The sequence below is a fragment of the Eriocheir sinensis genome, chromosome 26 (genome assembly GCF_024679095.1).
Source record: "Eriocheir sinensis breed Jianghai 21 chromosome 26, ASM2467909v1, whole genome shotgun sequence".
Classification (NCBI taxonomy): domain Eukaryota; kingdom Metazoa; phylum Arthropoda; class Malacostraca; order Decapoda; family Varunidae; genus Eriocheir; species Eriocheir sinensis.
This window is the reverse complement of record NC_066534.1, coordinates 13,790,719-13,810,638: the sequence shown is the minus strand read 5'-3', so window position 1 is coordinate 13,810,638 and position 19,920 is coordinate 13,790,719. Positions and strand designations below refer to the sequence as shown.

At 41.7% G+C, this 19,920-nt stretch overlaps 1 protein-coding gene across 5 annotated transcripts in view; it reads right to left on the bottom strand.

Annotated features, from left to right (window-relative positions):
* LOC127003784 (titin-like) overlaps positions 1-19,920 on the bottom strand; it is a 326,729-nt gene that overhangs the window by 164,291 nt on the left and 142,518 nt on the right. The gene's annotated exons all lie outside the window — the stretch shown is intronic.

The window sequence follows — 19,920 nt, the reverse complement described above, 5'->3', positions numbered from 1 at the left end:
CCCCCCAACCATTCTGAGGTGTCTTGCATTGGTCTATTTACGAGTTTATGTTCTTACGTGATAACTACAGAACAGAGTTAACATTTACTGCAGCATTAGCATACGTAGGGTAAAGAGATAGAGGTCTTACGTGATAACAACAGAACAGAGTCAATATTCACTGCAGCATTAGCACACGTGAAAGGGTAAAAAGAATAGAGGTTTTCTTGGTACGACAATATCTTTGAGTTTACCCTTCATCCTTGCTCCGCAGCCCAACCGTTTACCCGCCACGTCACTTTGTTAATGATTCTCTATCTTCCCCTCCGCTCCCTCACTCCCCCGTCAGTCAGTCACCCGTTGTTGCCTCACCCTTCAGCACTTATCACCATCAGAGCCCTGCAAAACCCCCACCAACCATCCTTCCCCTCCGTGTCCCTGCCCCCTGCAACGCCCCTCGCTCCCTCCCCCCTTCCTACCCCAACGTCGAGTCTGGCAAAGGAAAATCTCTCGAAATGAGTTTGTGAGTCGCTTTGCACGGGATCACTAAGTCCGCTGAGAAAGTTAGAGACAGAAAGAGAGAGAGAGAGAGAGAGAGAGAGAGAGAGAGAGAGAGAGAGAGAGAGAGAGAGAGAGAGAGAGAGAGTATAGGGCACAGTGTAGGGCGGGGCGTTATCATTCTCTTCCTGCTTTTCTCTCTCTCTCTTTCCATTGTTGTTAATAAATTTTCATTTCTTCACGTGTTGTTTCGAAAGACATGACCTTGTTTCAGCGTCACCGTTATCTCTCTCTCTCTCTCTCTCTCTCTCTCTCTCTCTCTCTCTCTCTCAATCGGCTTGTACGGCACTTTAATTAATTGAAAACAAAATCCCTCTTCTAAAATTCTTCCTCCTTCTGCTCGTTTCCTTTGTCACCTTCTTCCTGTTCTTCCTCATTCTCCTCATCTCCTATTCTTTTGTTAATACTTTTCTTGCTATACTATTTTCCCTTTTTCCCTTTACCTTTCTTTTGTCATATTTTTTACAACGTCCGTTCCTCCACCTTCTGCATTATCCTTTTACTTCCTAATAATGATAATGTGGCCATTCTCGTCCTCCTCCTCCTCCTCCTCCTCCTCTTCCTCCTCCTCACCTCTTCCTTAGATAACTTATAAGAGCGCCATTAAAAACTTCCTCTCCTCTCTTTCCTCACTCTTTCTTTTCCCTCCATTATTTGCGGCTCTTTCACCTGCCTTTCAGGATTTCTTGTCTGTTCTATTCGTTGTTGTCTTTGATTTTTTACTTTCTTTTTCTCTCTTATCTTAATTAGTGTAACGGAGAAAGGTTTAGAGGTTGTTAGTATGAGTTCCAGGTAGCAGGGTATTTAATTTTATCTCTAGTTATTTTCGTCTATAAAATTAGGTTAGATTATTAGTTTATTGTATGTTATATAATTTTGGTAGTTTTTCTTTCAGTCTCTTATCAGATAGATCCACATTTCCCTCTTCTTCTTCTTCTTCTTCTTCTTCTTCTTCTTCTTCTTCTTCTTCTTCTTCTTCTTCCTCCTCCTCCTCCTCCTCCCAAGGGCCGAGGAGGGTGTGTCGCTTCCACGTTTCCTGTCGCTATTTCGTCCAGGTCACGGAGGTTATTATTATTATTATTATTATTATTATTATTATTATTATTATTATTATTATTATTATTATTATTATTATTATTATTATTATTATTATCGCTGTTGGTGTCATTATCATTGTAGTAGTAGTAGTAGTAGTAGTAGTGGATGTCGTAGTAGAAAAAGTTGCAGAGATACAAAAAAAAATACAAAAAAGGGAAAAGCGAGTGGTGTCACCTGGCGGAGCAGTGAAGCACCTTAATTAGAACGAACGGGATCCAGAAAAGGGAGGAGGCAGAGGGAGGGAGCGACGCGCGAGAGGAGAAAGGCGAGGACACAGGACGAGGAGGGTCAGAGAGAACGAGCAAAAGAATGAGAGGAGGAACGAGAGAATAGAAAAATATATAAAGAAAGAAAGAAAAAAAACGAATGAGACGCGAAACGAGAGAAAAAAGAAGGACTCGATGAGAGGAAAAAGGAGAGAAAGAGAGAAGAAAAGAAAGATAGATAGGAGAACGATGTAAGGGAAGAAAAGGAATGACGAAAGAAGGAGAAATGCAACAGAGAAAAAAGGTGTTGAAGAAGACGTAAAGAACACTAAAAGAAAGAAAAAAAAAGGCAAGAAAAGGCGAAGAAAAATAGCAGAAAGAAAAAATGCTTGGAAATAATGAAGAAAGGAATGAAACATGGGGTAACTTAAGGAAACATAAAAGGAAAGATAAGGTTGGTAAATGGAGGGCGAGAAGGAAGGTAAAAGAAAAAGAAAGAGAGGATGACCATAAAAGGAAATAAGTTAGCGAGAAAAGAACTGAAGCAATGGAATGATGGACGGTAAAGAGAGGGAGAGGGAGGGAGGGAGAGAAGGGAAAAAAGAGAAGAGGAGGCAGAGGGAGGGAGAAAAAGAGGGGTGGAGGGAGAGAAGAGAGAAAAAAAAATCCTAGCACGCGAGCGAAAACTGACCACAACAGAGTCAGAGGCACAGAAAAACTCTCTCTCTCTCTCTCTCTCTCTCTCTCTCTCTCTCTCTCTCTCTCTCTCTCAATCATTTTTCTTTGTCTTATTTTCTTTTTTTTTCCTTTTTGTCATTATTTTCCTTTCCCATTTCTCATTTATTCTACTTTCTTTGCTCTCTCTCTCTCTCTCTCTCTCTCTCTCTCTCTCTCTCTCTCTCTCTCTCTCCCAAGGTGTGTCCCTCTATCGACCATCTCGCGCCCTGGTCACGAAGACTATTACTACTACTACTAATTGTTACCGTGTTGAATGTAGCCTTACCATTCTATCTGACGCTATTACTCTGATATTGTCCCTACCACCTGTATTACCTCTACTACTACTACTACTACTACTACTACTACTACTGCTGCTACTATTGAATGGAGCCTCACTTTTATGTCTGACGGTATTACACTGATATTGCCTCTACCGCTTGTATTGCTTATATTTCTGCACTAAATATACCTGAATATTAACGTTGGATCGTCGTGTTTGTTTGGTAATAGTGAATAAAGAATAACTGAGTGAGGAAGGAACCGATTAAGGAAGAAAGAATTAAGAGAAGAGAGAGAAATGAGAAAAAATGAAATAAGGAAGAAAGGAAGACAAGAAATAAGGTGGAAAAATGAGAAAGAAATAAGAAAAAAAAATAGGATAGAGAAAGAAGCGTGTTTGATAATAATGAATAAGGAGTAACTGAATAAGGGAAGAACTGAGATAAGGAGGAAAGAAATAAGAGAAATGTAAGAGAAATGAGAAAAAGGAAATAAGGAAGAACGAGATAAAGATATAAGGAGGAAAAAATAAGAAAGAAATGAGAAAAAATAAAGAGAGAAGATAGAGAAAGAAGCGTGTTTGATAATACTAAATAAGGAAGGAGTTGATTAAGGAAGAAAGAAATAAGATAAAAGAAAGAAATGAGGAAAAGGAAATATGGCAGAAATAAGTAAGGAAATATAAAGGAAAAATAAGAAAGAATTAAAAAAAAGAATGAAGAAAGAAGATAAAGAAAAAAAGTGTTAGGAATGTACAGATCAATTTTGACAACTAAAACCACCCTCGCCACAGCCTATGAATACCAAAAGAGCAACAACAACAACAACAACAACAACAACAACAACAACAATGATCAGTAACAATAACACTCATACAACTACTACTACAAACATTTACACATCAATTTTGACTACTAACCCCCCCACACACACACACACACAACCAATTACTACCAAAACAACAACAACACTAACAATAACAAACAAATGATAATGACAACAGTAACGTGAATCTTCTCTGAATTACCGCAAAACTGACCTATGTAAAGAAAAGAATGACAGTTAATTAAAGAAAAGCAAACCCTCACCGTAGTTAATTTCTACCAAAAAACAATAATAAATAATAAAGATAGAGAAAATATTAATTACTCTTTTTTTTTTCAGTCATGGGAAAGCTCGACTATGTAAGAAAAAAAAAATGACAGTAAAATAAAATAAAACAAACAAGACAACTCACTAACTCAACCTCGTGTTTTACCAAGGTCTAAATCACCGTAAAACTCAACTTCGTAAGAAAAAATAAGCTTGACTCGTGTTAGTAAAATAAAATAAAACAAACAAAACAACTCACTAACTCAGCCTCGTGTTTTACCAAGGTCTAAATCACCGCAAAACTCAACTTCGCAAAATAAAAATAATAAACGAGAGTAAACCAAAATAAAACAAAGCGAACTAAACCATTCACTAATTCAGCCTCGTGTTAGTAAAGCAAAATAAAACAAACAAAACAACTCACTAACTCAACCAAGTGTTTTACCAAGGTCTAAATCACCGCAAAACTCAACTTCGCAAAAAAAAAAATAATAAACGAGAGTAAACCAAAATAAAACAAAGCGAACTAAAACATTCACTAATCCAGCCTCGTGTTTTACTTGGATTTACGTGTTTTCGCCGCCGCGAGTCCACGTTAATTACACACGCATTACAGGTAAATCAACCCCCCAAGGCCTGATGGATTCGTATTAATTAGCATTTCCCTCTCAGCTAAGGGTCAAAGGACGGACAGGTATTCGTTGTTATCATAGTCCTCGTCCTCCTGCTCTGTCTTCTTCTTCTTCTTCTTCTGTCTTGTCTTCTCCTCCTTCTTCCCCTCCTTTTCCTATTCGCCCTTGTCTTCGTCTTCGTGTTCCTTGTTTTGCTTCTTCTTTTCCTCTTTCTTGTCATCCTCACCATCTTCTTCTTCTTCTTCTTCTTCTCCTTCTTCTTTTTATTTTCTTCTTCTTCTTCATCTTTTTCCTCCTCCTCCTCCTCCTCCTCCTCCTCCTCCTCTTTTTCCTGCTTCTTGTCATCGTATTTCTTTCTTAGCCTTCCATTTCCTCCTCTTCCTCCTTCTCTTACTGTTTTGTCCTCCTCCTCCTCCTCCTCCTCCACCTCGTTCCCCTCACTGTCGTCCTCTTTATTTTCATCCCATTATTCTTTTCCTTCCCCTCCTAACCTCTTTTTCCTCTTCCTCTTATTTCTACTACAAACACCATCACCGCCACCACGCACGCGCCACCACACTACCAGACAGACATACCACAACACCACAGTCACCACTCCACACCAACATCCACCGCAGTCTCTCTCTCTCTCTCTCTCTCTCTCTCTCTCTCTCATAATCACCGCCATCATTTTACTCCTACTGTCCCCCACGGCACGGCATCGCACCCCAGCACAATCACCATCACCACCACCACCATCATCACTACCACCGCAGTAATCCTTCGTCACATCATTTTTTTCCTTAATCTTCTTCCCTGACTCATTTTCTTTATGTTTTTCACCTCTCTCTCTCTCTCTCTCTCTCTCTCTCTCTCTCTCTCTCTCTCTCTCTCTCTCTCTCTCTCTCTCTCTCTCGCTGGCTCAGTTTCGTTATATCGTTCTCGTTGTAGCGTTTCAGTGCATTAGTTTCACAGATCGCCGCCGTCAGCGCCACCTACAGACAGCGCATCGCATCACACGGTAAGGTAACAAGGAGGAGCTCCACTATTGTTCTAACTTCACCGCCGGAACGCCACCACCACCACCACCACTGTCACCACCACTGTCACCTCCACTATCATCAACACCAACACCACCCAACACCGCCTCTGCCGCACCTCCTCACACCCACCACACTGTATCACGACTGAGCCCTAACACCACTACCACACGGCAACACACACACACACACACACACACACACACACACACACAAACGCCGCTACTTAGCACAACAGAAACGGTGTCATGAGAGAGACGCCGCATTGTACTGAAAACGCCAACCGCCGAGTGTTCTAATTTCCCCACTTGCATTCACCTGGGCGTCCGTTCATTACGAGAAACACAGGTGTTAGCGTGCGTGGACAGGTGCGTGAGGTCTGACTCCTACCAAGCATCCCTTTAAACTCCCCTCTCTCCCTCTACTTCCCTTGCTCTCTCTTCCATCTCCATTCCCTTCCCCTCACAACTACCCAAGGGGATATTCAATCAAGGGGAAGAAGGGGGGGAAGGGCTGGAGGAAGGGGGAAGGAAATGCGCTCATGACCTAATTGGATGATGGAAAAATGGACAGGTGGGGGCGCAGGTGAACGAATGTGGACGAAATCAGGTGAAATTGTGTGTGTGTGCGTGTGTGTGTGTGTGTGTGTGTGTGTGTGTGTGTGTGTGTGTGTGTGTGTGTGTGTGTGTGTGTGTGTGTGTGTGTGTGTTGCCGGAAGTCGCTTACCAACACAATAAACTTTTTTTTTTCTCTATCGGGGGAGGGAACGAGGGTCAGGGTGGACGGAGGGAGGGAGGGAGGGAGAGGAAGGTGAAGGGGGAGAAGCAAACAATCAGACAGGTGGACAAAATAGCGGCATCAACATACCAACGCCAACCTATAAACGAAGAGAATGAAAATGAGGGAATGAAAGCAGGAACAACAACAACAACAACAACAACAACAACAACAACAACAACAACAACAACAACAACAACACAGCCAATTACAACGCCTAAACTACGTCATATTAAAGCTGTAATAATAATAATGATAATAATAATAATAATAATAATAATAATAATAATAATAATAATAATAATAATAATAATAATAATAATAATAATAATAATAATAATAATAATAATAATAATAATAATAATAATAATAATAACAGGAGTAAAAACATTAGCGACGACGACTAGGAAAACAAAGGGCATTAACCGTAAAATTATTCCAACACACACACACACACACACACACACACACACACACACACACACACACAAACACACACACACGTACAAACACACACACGTAGTTCCATGACCCAATGAGAAATAACGATCGAGAGAATAATTATAAATATTTACAACCCAGGAAGAGAGAGAGAGAGAGAGAGAGAGAGAGAGAGAGAGAAGGGGGGGGGGGGCATGGCTGGAGACACAGGGAGATGTTATCGTGGTCATGCAATTTCATGAGACATGTACACGAGGGAAAGGAAGGGAGGGAAAGGGGGAGGAAGGGATAAGAAGGGAGATGAAAAGGGAGGGAAAAAAAGAGTAAAAGGGGGAGGGAAGGGAAGAAAAGGGAAGGAGATGAAGAGTGTGGGGAGGAAGGAGGGAAGGAGAGAGGGGCACATAATAAGGTGTGAGGGGAGGATGAGGTGAGGGAAGATGAAAGGGAAGAAGGGAGGGCAAGGAAAAGAAGGAGGGAAGAGAAAGGAAGGAGGGAGGAAGGGTGAAGAGATAGGTGGGGTTAATGAAAGGAGGAAAAAGGAGGAGGAAAGAGGAGTGAGAGAATAGGTTAGAATCCCAGCTTTTGGCGGCGGGCGGGAATCGAAGCCGGCAGCGTCCCCACTCAGCCACCGCCTCCTGAACTACAATGCTTCCACCATTTCTAGCACCATTACTAGAACGACCATTACCACCGCCACTACCAATATCAACCACAATCACCATCACCACAATCAATAACCCCAACCAAAACATTATGTTCATAACAATCAACATAAACAACAAAAAGATAATGGCAATAAGATAATGGAAGGTTCAACTTGGAGCTGAAAATTGCACAATAAATAAAATCATCTCCTATCTGAGTGACCTTAACTTCAGTAAACATCATTAAAGTTTCACAGTTTTAATCTCCAACTTTAAATTAAAATTCTAATAACGAGTGAAAAGAAAAACAATAACCCCGTGATTAAGAAATGTAAAAAAAAAAAAATTAAAAGGAAAACAGAAAGAGGATACTAAAAGTTTCATCAGTGCTTTTCTTCTTGCTTTCACTGCACGTCCAAAAATATGTGCTGGAAATAAGGTTGAACGAAGATAAATATACATAAAGTACATCTTAACTTCCTATCAGTCAGGATGTCTTGCATAACTGCGGTGAAAATGAAGAACAAGGCAGCCTGAACATTACTCTCCTGTTTAGCAATCCATCAATCGTTCTTCGGCGTATATCTGGTCCACTATAGTCTGTTCACTTAAATCCGACCCAAGCTGACAACATAAACTTAAGCGTGTTTGCAAGCTGAGTGCTGATTGGTTACTGCTATGGCTTCCAAGTTTTCTTTAACCTCTGTTTGTGTTTATCTCACGCAGCACTTTCTGTTAATCTGCACTGTGCTTACGAACACGCTTAGGTTTATGTTGTCAGCTTGGGTCAGACTTAAGTGAACAGACTATAACAAATCTTATGGACCTATATTTATTCTCTGTGGTGTGGAATGGATGTGAAGGACTTTCCGCTTTAGGTGCTTCAGTCCATTTATTATTTTTTTACAGTATAGGAAACAACTCAAGGGCAAGAGTAAAGAAAAAAAAAAAAAGATCCCGCCACGCACTGCTCCTCCGTAAGCTAACAGGAGCGCCCAGAAGAGAGGTCAGTTTCGGATGGAAGGAAACATACTAAACTACCACACTCCCCTTATCGTTTACCAACCCCCCATTACCGCATGTATACGAGATGTTGAAGGGGAGGAGAAAGGCTCGGGAGTATAGGAAAAGGAATAGGTGGTAGAAGGAGTCCGGGGTGAAGGGAGGGATTGGGTGGTGGACCTAGGCGTTGGGGGAGGAGAGATGGAGGTGATGGGATGTACAAACAAACGCCGCACATCAGTAAAGAATGCAAATGTCTATAGAGGGCACATGGCACACTTTTCGGGAGGCTCATTGTTGGGTTCATTTAGGGGAAAACTGTTCACATAAAAACGCTGAACATCCTGCAGCTCCCCTCCCTCGGCCTTGCATTCCTATGGCCAACACTAGACATTCATGCACCCCACACCCTCCATCAGACACACCCTACCATTCACCATACATGCATTCCACACCCTTAATGGCTTATCCTCTCACCCTCAACCAAACCTCCCCTCTCACATCACTACCTTACCATGCATGCACACTAGCCCTTCCATGGCCTCTCCTCTGCCTCACCGCGGCCTCGCCACACACGACTCTCTACTCACGCTTATCCCTTTACTGTCCAAATCCCTTACGCAAGAGTTAACCAGCATCTACACTCTTTCATCCCTCACGATGGTAAACTCTGGAACAATCTTCCTTCATCTATATTTCCTCCTGCCTACGACTTGAACTCTTTCAAGAGGAGGGTATCAGGACACCTCTCCTCCCGAAATTGACCTATCTTTCGGCCACTCCTCTAACTCTTTTTAGGAGCAGTGAGTATCGGGCTTTTTTTTTTTTTATATTTGTTACCTTTTTTTATGCCCTTGAATTGACTCCTCTGCTGTAAAAAATAAATAAATACATCATACAATTTTAGATCAAACTTTACCTCCCTTATCACAACCTTACCATACATACACCTTAAACCCTCCATGCCCTCTCCCACACCCTACACCCTATATCAAACTTTCCCTTCCATATCATATCCTTACCACACATGCATTCTAGTCTCAATGAGCTCTCTCCTACCTCACTCTTCCTTACCCAGCGCCCTTCTTCACTATTATCATCCTCTCCAATAGTCTGATAATGCATGCACCCTATATACCGCACCCTTCAAGACGACTCCCCTGCCTGCCACCCTGCCTCACCCTGGGTTAATAATAAGGCTAGCAACACCCCACTTCACCCTGAGCGGCGTTCCTGTAGGGGAGATTAATGCCCAGCAGGTGTGGTGATGAGATAGGATGGAAAATGAAGACTGATAGATGACACCCCATTGACGGACAGGTGAATAATAACTCGACGCACGAACACACACACACACACACACACACACACACACACACACACACACACACACACACACACACACACACACACACACACACACACATCTGAGATAGGAAAAAAAATAGATGATACAGATAATTTGTCGGATAGATAGATAGATAGAAAGATAGATAAATAGATAAGGAGAGAGAGAGAGAGAGAGAGAGAGAGAGAGAGAGAGATGGAAAGACAGACCGACACAGACAGGCAGGGTGAGTGGCAGACAGACGGTTCGGGGTCCTCGCGCCTCACCTGTCCCGGACACAACACAGGTGTGGCGCTAAATTATCTCATTACCGAGCTGTTTCATTGTGCTTTGTGGCATTGATAAGATGATGGTAATGGTGGCGATGGTGATGGTGGTGGAGGGGTGGTGGTGGTGGTGGTAGTGGTTTTGAAGGGGTGGTGGTGGTGGTGAAGTAGTAGTGGTGGTGGTGGTGCTGGTAGTGGTGGTTAAGAGGTGGTGGTGGTGGTGAAGGGGTGGTGGTGGTTCAATGACGTTCAAAATATTTGTCATAAATATAATAACGAAAAAAATGAGAATAGCGTAAATATAAACATATATCATAATGATCATAAAAATACTTCTACTATTACTACTACTACTACTACTACTACTACTACTACTATTACTATTACTACTACTACTACTACTACAAATAATAATAATAATAATAATAATAATAATAATAATAATAATAATAATAATGACAAACAGTAATCAGAAAAAAATCCAATTCTACCTATTCCTCATAAAACATAAATAATCTCCTTGTCATGAATTGTACTCCTCCTCTTCCTCTTCCTCCTGAACCTCCATCTCCTCCTCCATCTCCTCCTCCCCCTCCTTGGACAGGAAGACAAAAATCTGTAGCAGCTCCGGAGATAATGACTTGTTACCTGTCACCTCACCTTTGTGTTCGTGGCGCGACGCTTGTGTAACGAGGGAGGGACGGTGGAGGAGGGACGGAAGGAGAGATTTAGTAGGTGTGAGGAATGGATGGATGACTGGAAGGAGGGAGGGGAGGGGAGGAGGAGGAAGGGGGGCATGAGGGAGAGAGAAGGAAGCGTGGGAGAAAAGACAGGTGCGAAGATGTAAGGGAAGTGAGAGAAAGGAAAGGACGTGTGGTATTGTGGTAATGTGTGTGTGTGTGTGTGTGTGTGTGTGTGAGAGAGAGAGAGAGAGAGAGAGAGAGAGAGAGTCCCGTAATGGGCGGTATTTTTATGTATGTTACTATTGTTATAATATGTACAACTTTAACTCTCTCTCTCTCTCTGTTGTCACCAGAATTATGTATGGTAGTGCTGGTGATGGTGGTTATGGACGTGGTTGATCGTAATGGTGGTAATGGTATTTGTTACAGTGGTACTGGTGATGAAGGGGGTGGTAGTGGTGTTGGTGGTGGCGGTGATAGTTAAAAAGGTGTTTGTTGTAGTGATGGTGGCGTAGCTGATGATGTAGGTGGTGGTGGTGATGATGGTGGTGGTGATGATGGTGGTGGTGGTTGTAGTGGTGGTGGTGGTTGTAGTGGTGGTGGTGGTGGTGGTTGTAGTGGTGGTGGTGGTGGTGCTAGTAGTGGTGGTGGTGGTTGTCTTTCCCCTCCATCAACCCCTCTCGCCCCTCTGTCCTCAGGGAGCGGCGAGCGGACGTGGTGTGGGTGACGCCCTTCCACACCCTTCATCTCTCTCTCTCTCTCTCTCTCTCAGGTCACAAAAATAGCTGGCAGACGTGTGTGTGTGTGTGTGTGTGTGTGTTTTTCTCGTTAGTAAAGTTAATTAAACAATCTACAGTAAGTGACGCGAGAAAATCAAGGTGACGTGTGATGATGCAACTCCGGCGTGAGAGAAAACGCGGGGCAGAAATAAACGGTGAAGGGGAGACTGTGGTGGGTGTTAGAAAGGGGTGTGAGAGGGGGGACTTTCGTGAGTGTTAAAAAATATTTGGAGTGCATGTTTAAAACGTGCAATTAAAGACCCTGAATAGCATCCTGAGAATCTAAATACTTGCACATTGTACTAAAAGAAGCCACGACACCACTTCTTTTACATCAGAGGAAGCAGTAACAGGTAAACAAAATAAACAAAAACATCTTTCCACATAAACAATGGTGAAACTTAAATTTTAAAATACGATATAATTTAAGAGTGAAGGAAACTGTATGATTGAGGACTTTTTATGCGTTTGTCTATTGTTTTGTTTATATATTCATTATTATTATTTATGTATTTGTTTTCTATGTTTAAAAATTATCCTGAACTCGCCTAACTTCAGAAACCCAATTAACATATAGAGTACCGTCGTCGATGCCACCAGAATTCTTAAGTTCCAGACCTCTTTTTCTTTTGCCTTTCAAACGTGTAGTGATGAGCTTAATGTTAATGAGATAACTAATGTATATGAAAATTCTGGTTTTAATTATGTTCTCAAATTTGAAGAGAAGACAACACTCCTTATCTGGGTATTAATCTCTTTTTGCTCCACTTTTACACATTCACCATTTTTTCCTATACTTCTTTTTATACACATTTACCTACACATTCATCCTTTTTTGCTACACTTCTCTACACATCAACCCTTTCTGCTACACTCCTTTTCTACAAATTTACCTACACATTAACGAACACATAAACCCTTTTTGCTACACTCCTTTTCAACAAAATTAACGAACACACTCACTCATTTTTTCTACACTCCTTTTCTACAAATTAACCTTTTCTGCAACTTTTTTTTTGGGGGGTGGGGGAGAGGAAGAGGGTGGTGAGTGTGTTTCCTGTCGTTTTTTTGTGACAGCTTGTATAACTTAACATAAATATGCTCTCTCTCTCTCTCTCTCTCTCTCTCTCTCTCTCTCTCTCTCTCTCTCTCTCTCTCTCTCTCTCTCTCTCACACACACACACACACACACACACAGGGTACGCAGGTGCTGTAAATTTTTTCACATCTGACTTTTTCCCTCCCAAGACTTTCTCCCCGCTTGACAAGTGACTGACGGATCCACTGACCGACTGATTAACCAAAAGTTCCTGAACCACTTAATTAACGAGAGAGTGTAATGACTTTTTCTCAATTATTTTTTTCCTCTTTTTGTATGTCCTCTAAATGAACTAACCAAAAAAACGAGTGAAAACAATACTGAACGGATGAAATTATGATATACGGAAGGGGTATTATCAAGCTATTACGCAAAAGACAGTTATATATGAGAAAACTTGAATACAGGGAAGAAAATATGATAAAGGAAAGAGAATGGAGATGAAAGGGAAAGGAGAGCCTGAGAGTCGTTGGCAATTAGGTAAACTTTTCTTTCCTCCTCCTTCAAACTTTCTTCCTCCTCGTCTTTTCTTTCTGGTTGCCTACTTCCCTTTCTCCCTCAATTCTCCGCCGCTTCTGCATCGCTTGTTTTTTTTCTTTTCCCTTTCGAGTTTTCTTTGTCTTTCAACGGTGTCTGCTTGGCTGCAACTCCATTTGTCTGCCTGTCTGTTAGTCCTCCCGGATGCCTGTCTGTCTGTCTACCTGCCTCTCTGAATGTCTATCTGATGTCTGTCTTTCTGTCTGCGAGTTACGTCAACCTGTTTGTCTGTCTGTCAATCTGTTTGTCTGATTTTGTCTGTCTGTCTGTCTGTCTCTCTCTCTCTCTCTCTCTCTCTCTCTCTCTCTCTCTCTCTCTCTCTCTCTCTCTCTCTCTCTTCATAATTGATTACGTGTGTGTGTGTGTGTGTGTGTGTGTCTACGCGCGTGAGTGTGTTCAGATCAACTTTTGAAATGAAAGTAACATAAAACCAATTTTCCACCTCAGACAATAAATACTTTCGCAGTTTTACTTTCAATTACCTTCAAGATTATATATTAAACTGTTTTCTTTCTTACCCTAATTCCCCTCGGACGTTAAATTTCCTCATCTTCTCCAGCACCTTCCTCCCTTCCTTTCATAACCCTTCCGACGCTGCATTAGCCCTCACCACCACCACCACCACCACCACAATCCATTAGTGACAGAGTGCCGCGCAAAAAACACCCTTATTGCCATGCCCTCCACAAGACCCTTCCTCTGTGTGTGTGTGTGTGTGTGTGTGTGTGTGTGTGTGTGTGTGTGTGTGTGTGTGTGTGAAGAATAAAAAAACTTCGTGCGATGATGGTGAAATATGACACTTAAAACTACCTGGGCATAAGAAAGATTACAGAGGACAGAATGATATGTATGGGAGAGGAAGAAGAGAAAAAGAAAATGGGAGGAAAAGGAAAAAGAGAAACTAGATTAGAATGGAAGAGAGAGAGAGAAAGAAAGAAATGGCTGTTTGGAAGTGGATGAAGGGATAGAGACAGGGGAAGGGTAAGGATTAAAATGCAATAGCGTTGGATAAGTGTGTGTGAGGGGGGCGGGAGTGAGGAGGAGGAAGAGGAGGAGGAGGAGGAGGAGGAGGAGGAGGAGACGGAGGATAATTAAAAAGACGAATGAGAAAGGAGGAAAGTTAAGGGGAAGACGTTAAAAGTTACGTGATATCTTATGCGTTAATTCCTGACATTAACCACCCAGGTCTCTCTCTCTCTCTCTCTCTCTCTCTCTCTCTCTCTCTCTCTCTCTCTCTCTCTCTCTCTCTCTCTCTCTATATATATATATATATATATATATATATATATATATATATATATATATATATAAAAAAATATATATATATATATAAAAATATATATATATATATATATATATATATATATATATATATATATAATTCTTCCGTGCTCAGAGGAGCAATTAGGTAACTAAACATTAGTAAACAAACGAAACCAATTAAGTCTGGTCGCTTTTCAGCCACAAGTGCATTAACCGATACCTTTTAGTGTAATTTGATTAGGGAATTGAACTAATGACAATTAATTACATGAAATGAAATTTATAAAACTGTATTTTCGAAAGAATTCTAACGCCCGTGCTTGCATGTGTTTTGCTATAAAATGTGCGTTTCAGTCAGCTTTTTTCCCTAGGTTGTCCCATTAATGGATCATTGTTCTTTCCAAGCAAAGTATATATTTTTTTATGTTATCGCTAATTGTTTTCAGTAATACCATTAGCAGCCTCTCTCTCTCTCTCTCTCTCTCTCTCTCTCTCTCTCTCTCTCTCTCTCTCTCTCTCTCTCTCTCTCTCTCTCTCTCACACACACACACACACACACACACACACACACACAACATTTAAGCGTCTTCTTTAAACCCTTTTGCCGGTGCGGTGAGAGGAAGGAGGGAAGGAGGAGGGGAAAATGGGAGGAAGGGTGAGGGGAAGGGAGGGAGCGAGAGGAAGGAAGAGTTAGTGTGAGAGGAAGTCACCAGCTGTTTCTGTGTTTATCTCGGCCAGATGGTGATCCCCCCAGGCACGCCGCCAAACACACACACACACACACACACACACACACACACACACACACACACACACATAAATAAGCTTAACACAACACACCTGCGGAACCTCTTTGAGAGAGAGAGAGAGAGAGAGAGAGAGAGAGAGAGAGAGAGAGAGAGAGAGAGAGAGAGAGAGAGAGAGAGAGAGAGAGAGAGAGAGAGAGAGAGAGAGAGAGAGAGATTATAAGGTATACAAGAGTGAGAGGAATCTGACGTCCTGTACCTGTATAACGCATTACCTTTCCCTTAACAATGCATTACTTTCCCTCTTCACCTTCCCTTCTTTCCCCTCCGTTACACCTCCCTGTTTGCCGACCTCTAATTTATGCACAGTCCCGTTGCTCGTATCTCATCACTCCACCCTTCAAATTATTCCATACAATCCTGCCGCTAGATCATCAGCCCTCCTCCCTGACGATGCTTCTATTTTAATAACTCCTAGACACCCACGCAGCATGTTTTCTTTGTACCAAGCGTAGCCATAACTTCATCTCCTATATATACAGAGAAGCATTATTTACTGTATCACACGTAGCCTTAATACCACTTAATACTAGAGTCAACCCTTTTTACCTGTTTTTTTTTCTAATATAATAGTAACACATACGTTTCTCAGGTATCCCATCTCACTTGCACTGTATATACATTTTTTGCAAGGTATAGATTATTGCGTGAAAACCTGATTCGATTATATTTTCTTTGACCTACTCACTGGCTATAACTTCTTCCTATCTACTACAATGATCCGTGTAATGTTTTCTTTTAGTATAGAAATAAACGCTCTCTGGATAACGTTATTAATCTTCCGGAATCTAATAAAAAGTTGTGCTAGTTTTCTTACCACGGTGCTGTCTTGGTAACGCTTCTCTGGTACCCAATAAGCCTGTAACTTGTGTGTGTCTGCGGCAGGCTTACGGCTTTTTTATGGAGCATTGCAACATTCACGAGCTCGAGATCCTTTTTAATTTCCCTTGTCAACGGTGGAGGTTTGACACATTCTCCAAGACTGTTATCACCTCACTCCTTCCGTCACGCCTCCCATCACTGACGATATACTTTTTTACAGCCCTGCAGCATTACGAGCTTGTCAGGCTTTTATGGAATTTCTTTGGTATTGGTATGAAGGTGCAACACGTTCTCCAAGACTGATATCACCTCACTCCTTCCGTCACGTCTCCCATCACTGGCGATATACTTTTTACAGCCGTCAGCATCATGAACTCTAGACAGGCGTTTATGTGGTTCCTTTGACATCGGTATGGAGGTATAAGACGTTCTCCAAGACTAATATCACCTCACTCCTTCCGTCACGCCTCCCATCACTGGCGATATAATTTCTTCCAGCCCTTCAGCAACCATAAGCTCAAGACGGGGCTTTATATTGTTCCTTTGGCATCAGTAAAGAGGTGTAAAACGTTCGCCAAGACTGCACTCAGCTCACTTCCTCCGTTACACCTCCTATCGCTGACGGCACTTTTCTCATTACAGAAAAATAACGCTACGACCAACAACAATAATCTCCAAAATGATTCACTCTTGGTAACAGTCATGTACGTACCGATATCGGAAAATTCACTTTATTTACACAAGATAACGAGAGCACTAATAACTTCGTATTCCCTTTACAGCCCCCGAGCTGCACACTTTTGCTTAATTGAATGAGCATTATGTGACGGGTAACGAATGAATTTTGTTAATGACGATGGATAATGGCCTTTCAGCGCAGTCTGCCCCATAGGCGTCTCCATTTTCTCTGGCGCAGGACGTTAACAATGCGGCTCAGCTGGGATCAACAGGCAACAGCGTTATATAGAAAACGTTTTCCTTCACAGACTGAGAAAAAATAATGCCATAGAAAACAGACATAATAATAAACGCGAAACAAACTTAGATATAAAGAAATATAACGTAAAAGAAAAAAAAGTACTTTCTGCCGTGATCCACTTCTTTACGGGGGGTGAGAAAGACAGCTATTGTAGAATGCTTGACGCTAATTAGGCAGAGACACGCCATGGAATCCTGTCTAGTGAGTGTCAAAACAGCATAACAACAACAATCTGACAAGACGAAGGGATAATAATGTGCGGAAGAGTAGCATCGTCGGGGTAGCATAACGAAATACCGTCATCCCGAATATATCCTTTGTATGTCTAATGAACAGCAGAGAACACAACACACTTCTGAGGCCCAACAGAATGAACGGATACTTTTTTAGTCGAAGTGGTTTGGTAATAAAGTAGTGGATGGCCTAAGTGATTTACCAGTAGAGTGGTGGATGAGTGGAGGCATACTTGGCAGTCATGTTGTGAGTGCTAATACGATATCAAACATTCAGGAAAGGTTAGACAAGTTAATGGATAGTGAGGTGAGGTGGGATTAGGTTTACATGAGTTGCCTTAGACATTCCATTTAGGCATCACTAACAAACAAACAAACAAAATACAGAAGCATCATAATAACTGTAATCTCACCCTGCTAACAAAAAAAAAAAAAGAATCGTCATAATAACTAATATCACCCTGCTAACAAAAAAAAACAAAAAGAAGCGTCATAATAACTGTAATCTCACCCTGCTAACAAACAAACAAACAAAAAAAGAAGCGTCATAATAACTGTAACCTTACCCTACAGAGATACCGGCTTCTTGGAGACTCCCTGTGTTCTTATGTCCTTATTTGGAAACACTGATTACTGATACCTGGGTAGACCATGATGGTTGGCTACGTGTACATTTCATTCACCGGAAAACATCTGCGAAAGCGATTAAGCGAGGTTATCACAGGAATTGCGACGTGTTGTGGCTGTAAGGACGAATAACACACACTGCGGGGTACATCTTTCGACCCTATTGACCCAGGAGGGACCGTCAAGACCCCCGGATAACTTATAAACTAACAGAACCTACGCCTAACAAAACGGATAGTAACCCTTCGCCGCTATTGTAGGAACCTATCGCCGCCTAAGTAGTAACCTATCGAGGCAAAATAGTACTCCATCAGCGTTGTGGATAACCTATTGCCGGTAAAATATTAAGATCCCGCCAAATTCGCTCAAGCACTTTCGCAGCTGTGTTCCGGTGATAACATTTATCTCCACTAGAGGGAAAAATATAGCAGTATCAAGACTCCTCTCCGCCCAACACTGATTACTCTTTGTGGCCTCTTATTCTTTTCTCTTTATAGGAACAAAACTTTGCGGATTTTTTTTTGTTTTTTTTTGTTTTTATCTTTGTCCTTGAACTGCTGCCTATACTGTCAAGTGTAATCATGTTTAATACAAAAATTAAGAGTCCGTGTCGTGCCCTAAAATCAAGCTCAGTTCTGGTGTTCATTACATATACAAAAGACCAGTTCAAGATGACGGAGAACAATTTTTATACTCTGCCCACTCTTTCTTTTGCAGCGTGTTTACTGTTACTACTGCTACAACATCAACAACAACAACTAGAGCAACAACAACAACAACAACAACAACAAAAACAAACAAACAAAAAACAACAACAACGACAATGGTAATGAAATGGGCAGGGGCAGATAAAATTCATGCGTCTAACTAATAGCAAATACACAAAGTAAAAGCGACAACCAAGAAATCATAAGAGTCAGGGCCGACGGAGAACCTGGTGGAGAGACGGAACGAGAGCACTGGGCGAGGCAGGATGGAGTAAACGAACATGAGACAGAGAGACGGAGTGCAGATCGTTGGGAAAGGTCTCTGTTCATGCTGCGGACTAGTATTTAACGATGATGAGGATATTGCTCTCTATATCATGCTCACCCCATATTAAAAGGGCGTTGTATAATTGATAAGAACGAAGAAATCCAAGAAAATGGTCAAATTCTCTCACTGCATCTCTCTCCTGGCCCTCCTCAGCCAACTCTCCGCCCCACCTGGCTCATATTTCTTCATTTACTCTGCTCTCAACGTTTCCTTTACTCTTTACTCCACTTGTTTCCTTTCTTCTTCTCTTAACTGCTCAGATTCCTCCTCCTCCTCCCCCTCCTCCTTTTCTGTTTTTATGTCAACCTTCTTCCTCGCATTTCATCAGAGAAGGGTTTTTATTCTTTAACTACTTTCTAATTTTACTTATCCTCCTCCTCGATATATTTCTCCTCCTTCTCCTTCTCTTTCTCCTCCTTCTGCTCATACTTCTACTACTACTAAGACTTATAACTTCATTTCCTTTCTACTAATCTTCACCTTTCCTCTCGTTTTCTGCGCATTACTCTCTTTCCTCTTGTACACAATTACTCCTGTTTCTCATTTATATCTTCTCCTCCTCCTTCTTCACTTCCTCCTCCTCCTCTTTCCCTTCCCCCCCTCCTCATTCCCTCTTACGGACGACACAAAATGCTAACTCTCTATGAATAATTACCACACAAACACTAACTTTTCAGTGCCGAGTAAATAAATATCAAACCGAAACAAAGGCAATTATTTATGTATAGTATTATTGTTTGCGGACTGCGAGTAATAAAATGCGTCAATTAATGTGTTTTTCTGTATACGTGTGTGTGTGTGTGTGTGTGTGTGTGTGTGTGTGTGTGTGTGTGCAGTACAATAAGTTATGCCAAAATTGCTTCCTTTGCTTGTTTTCCACCAATTCCAGGAACTAATTTGGATATGTAATGAGGTTGCCCATTTTTCGTCCTGCATATGGAGCAAGAGAAAGAGTTCTGTAAAGGATAGGAGGAGGAGGAGGAGGAGGAGGAGGAG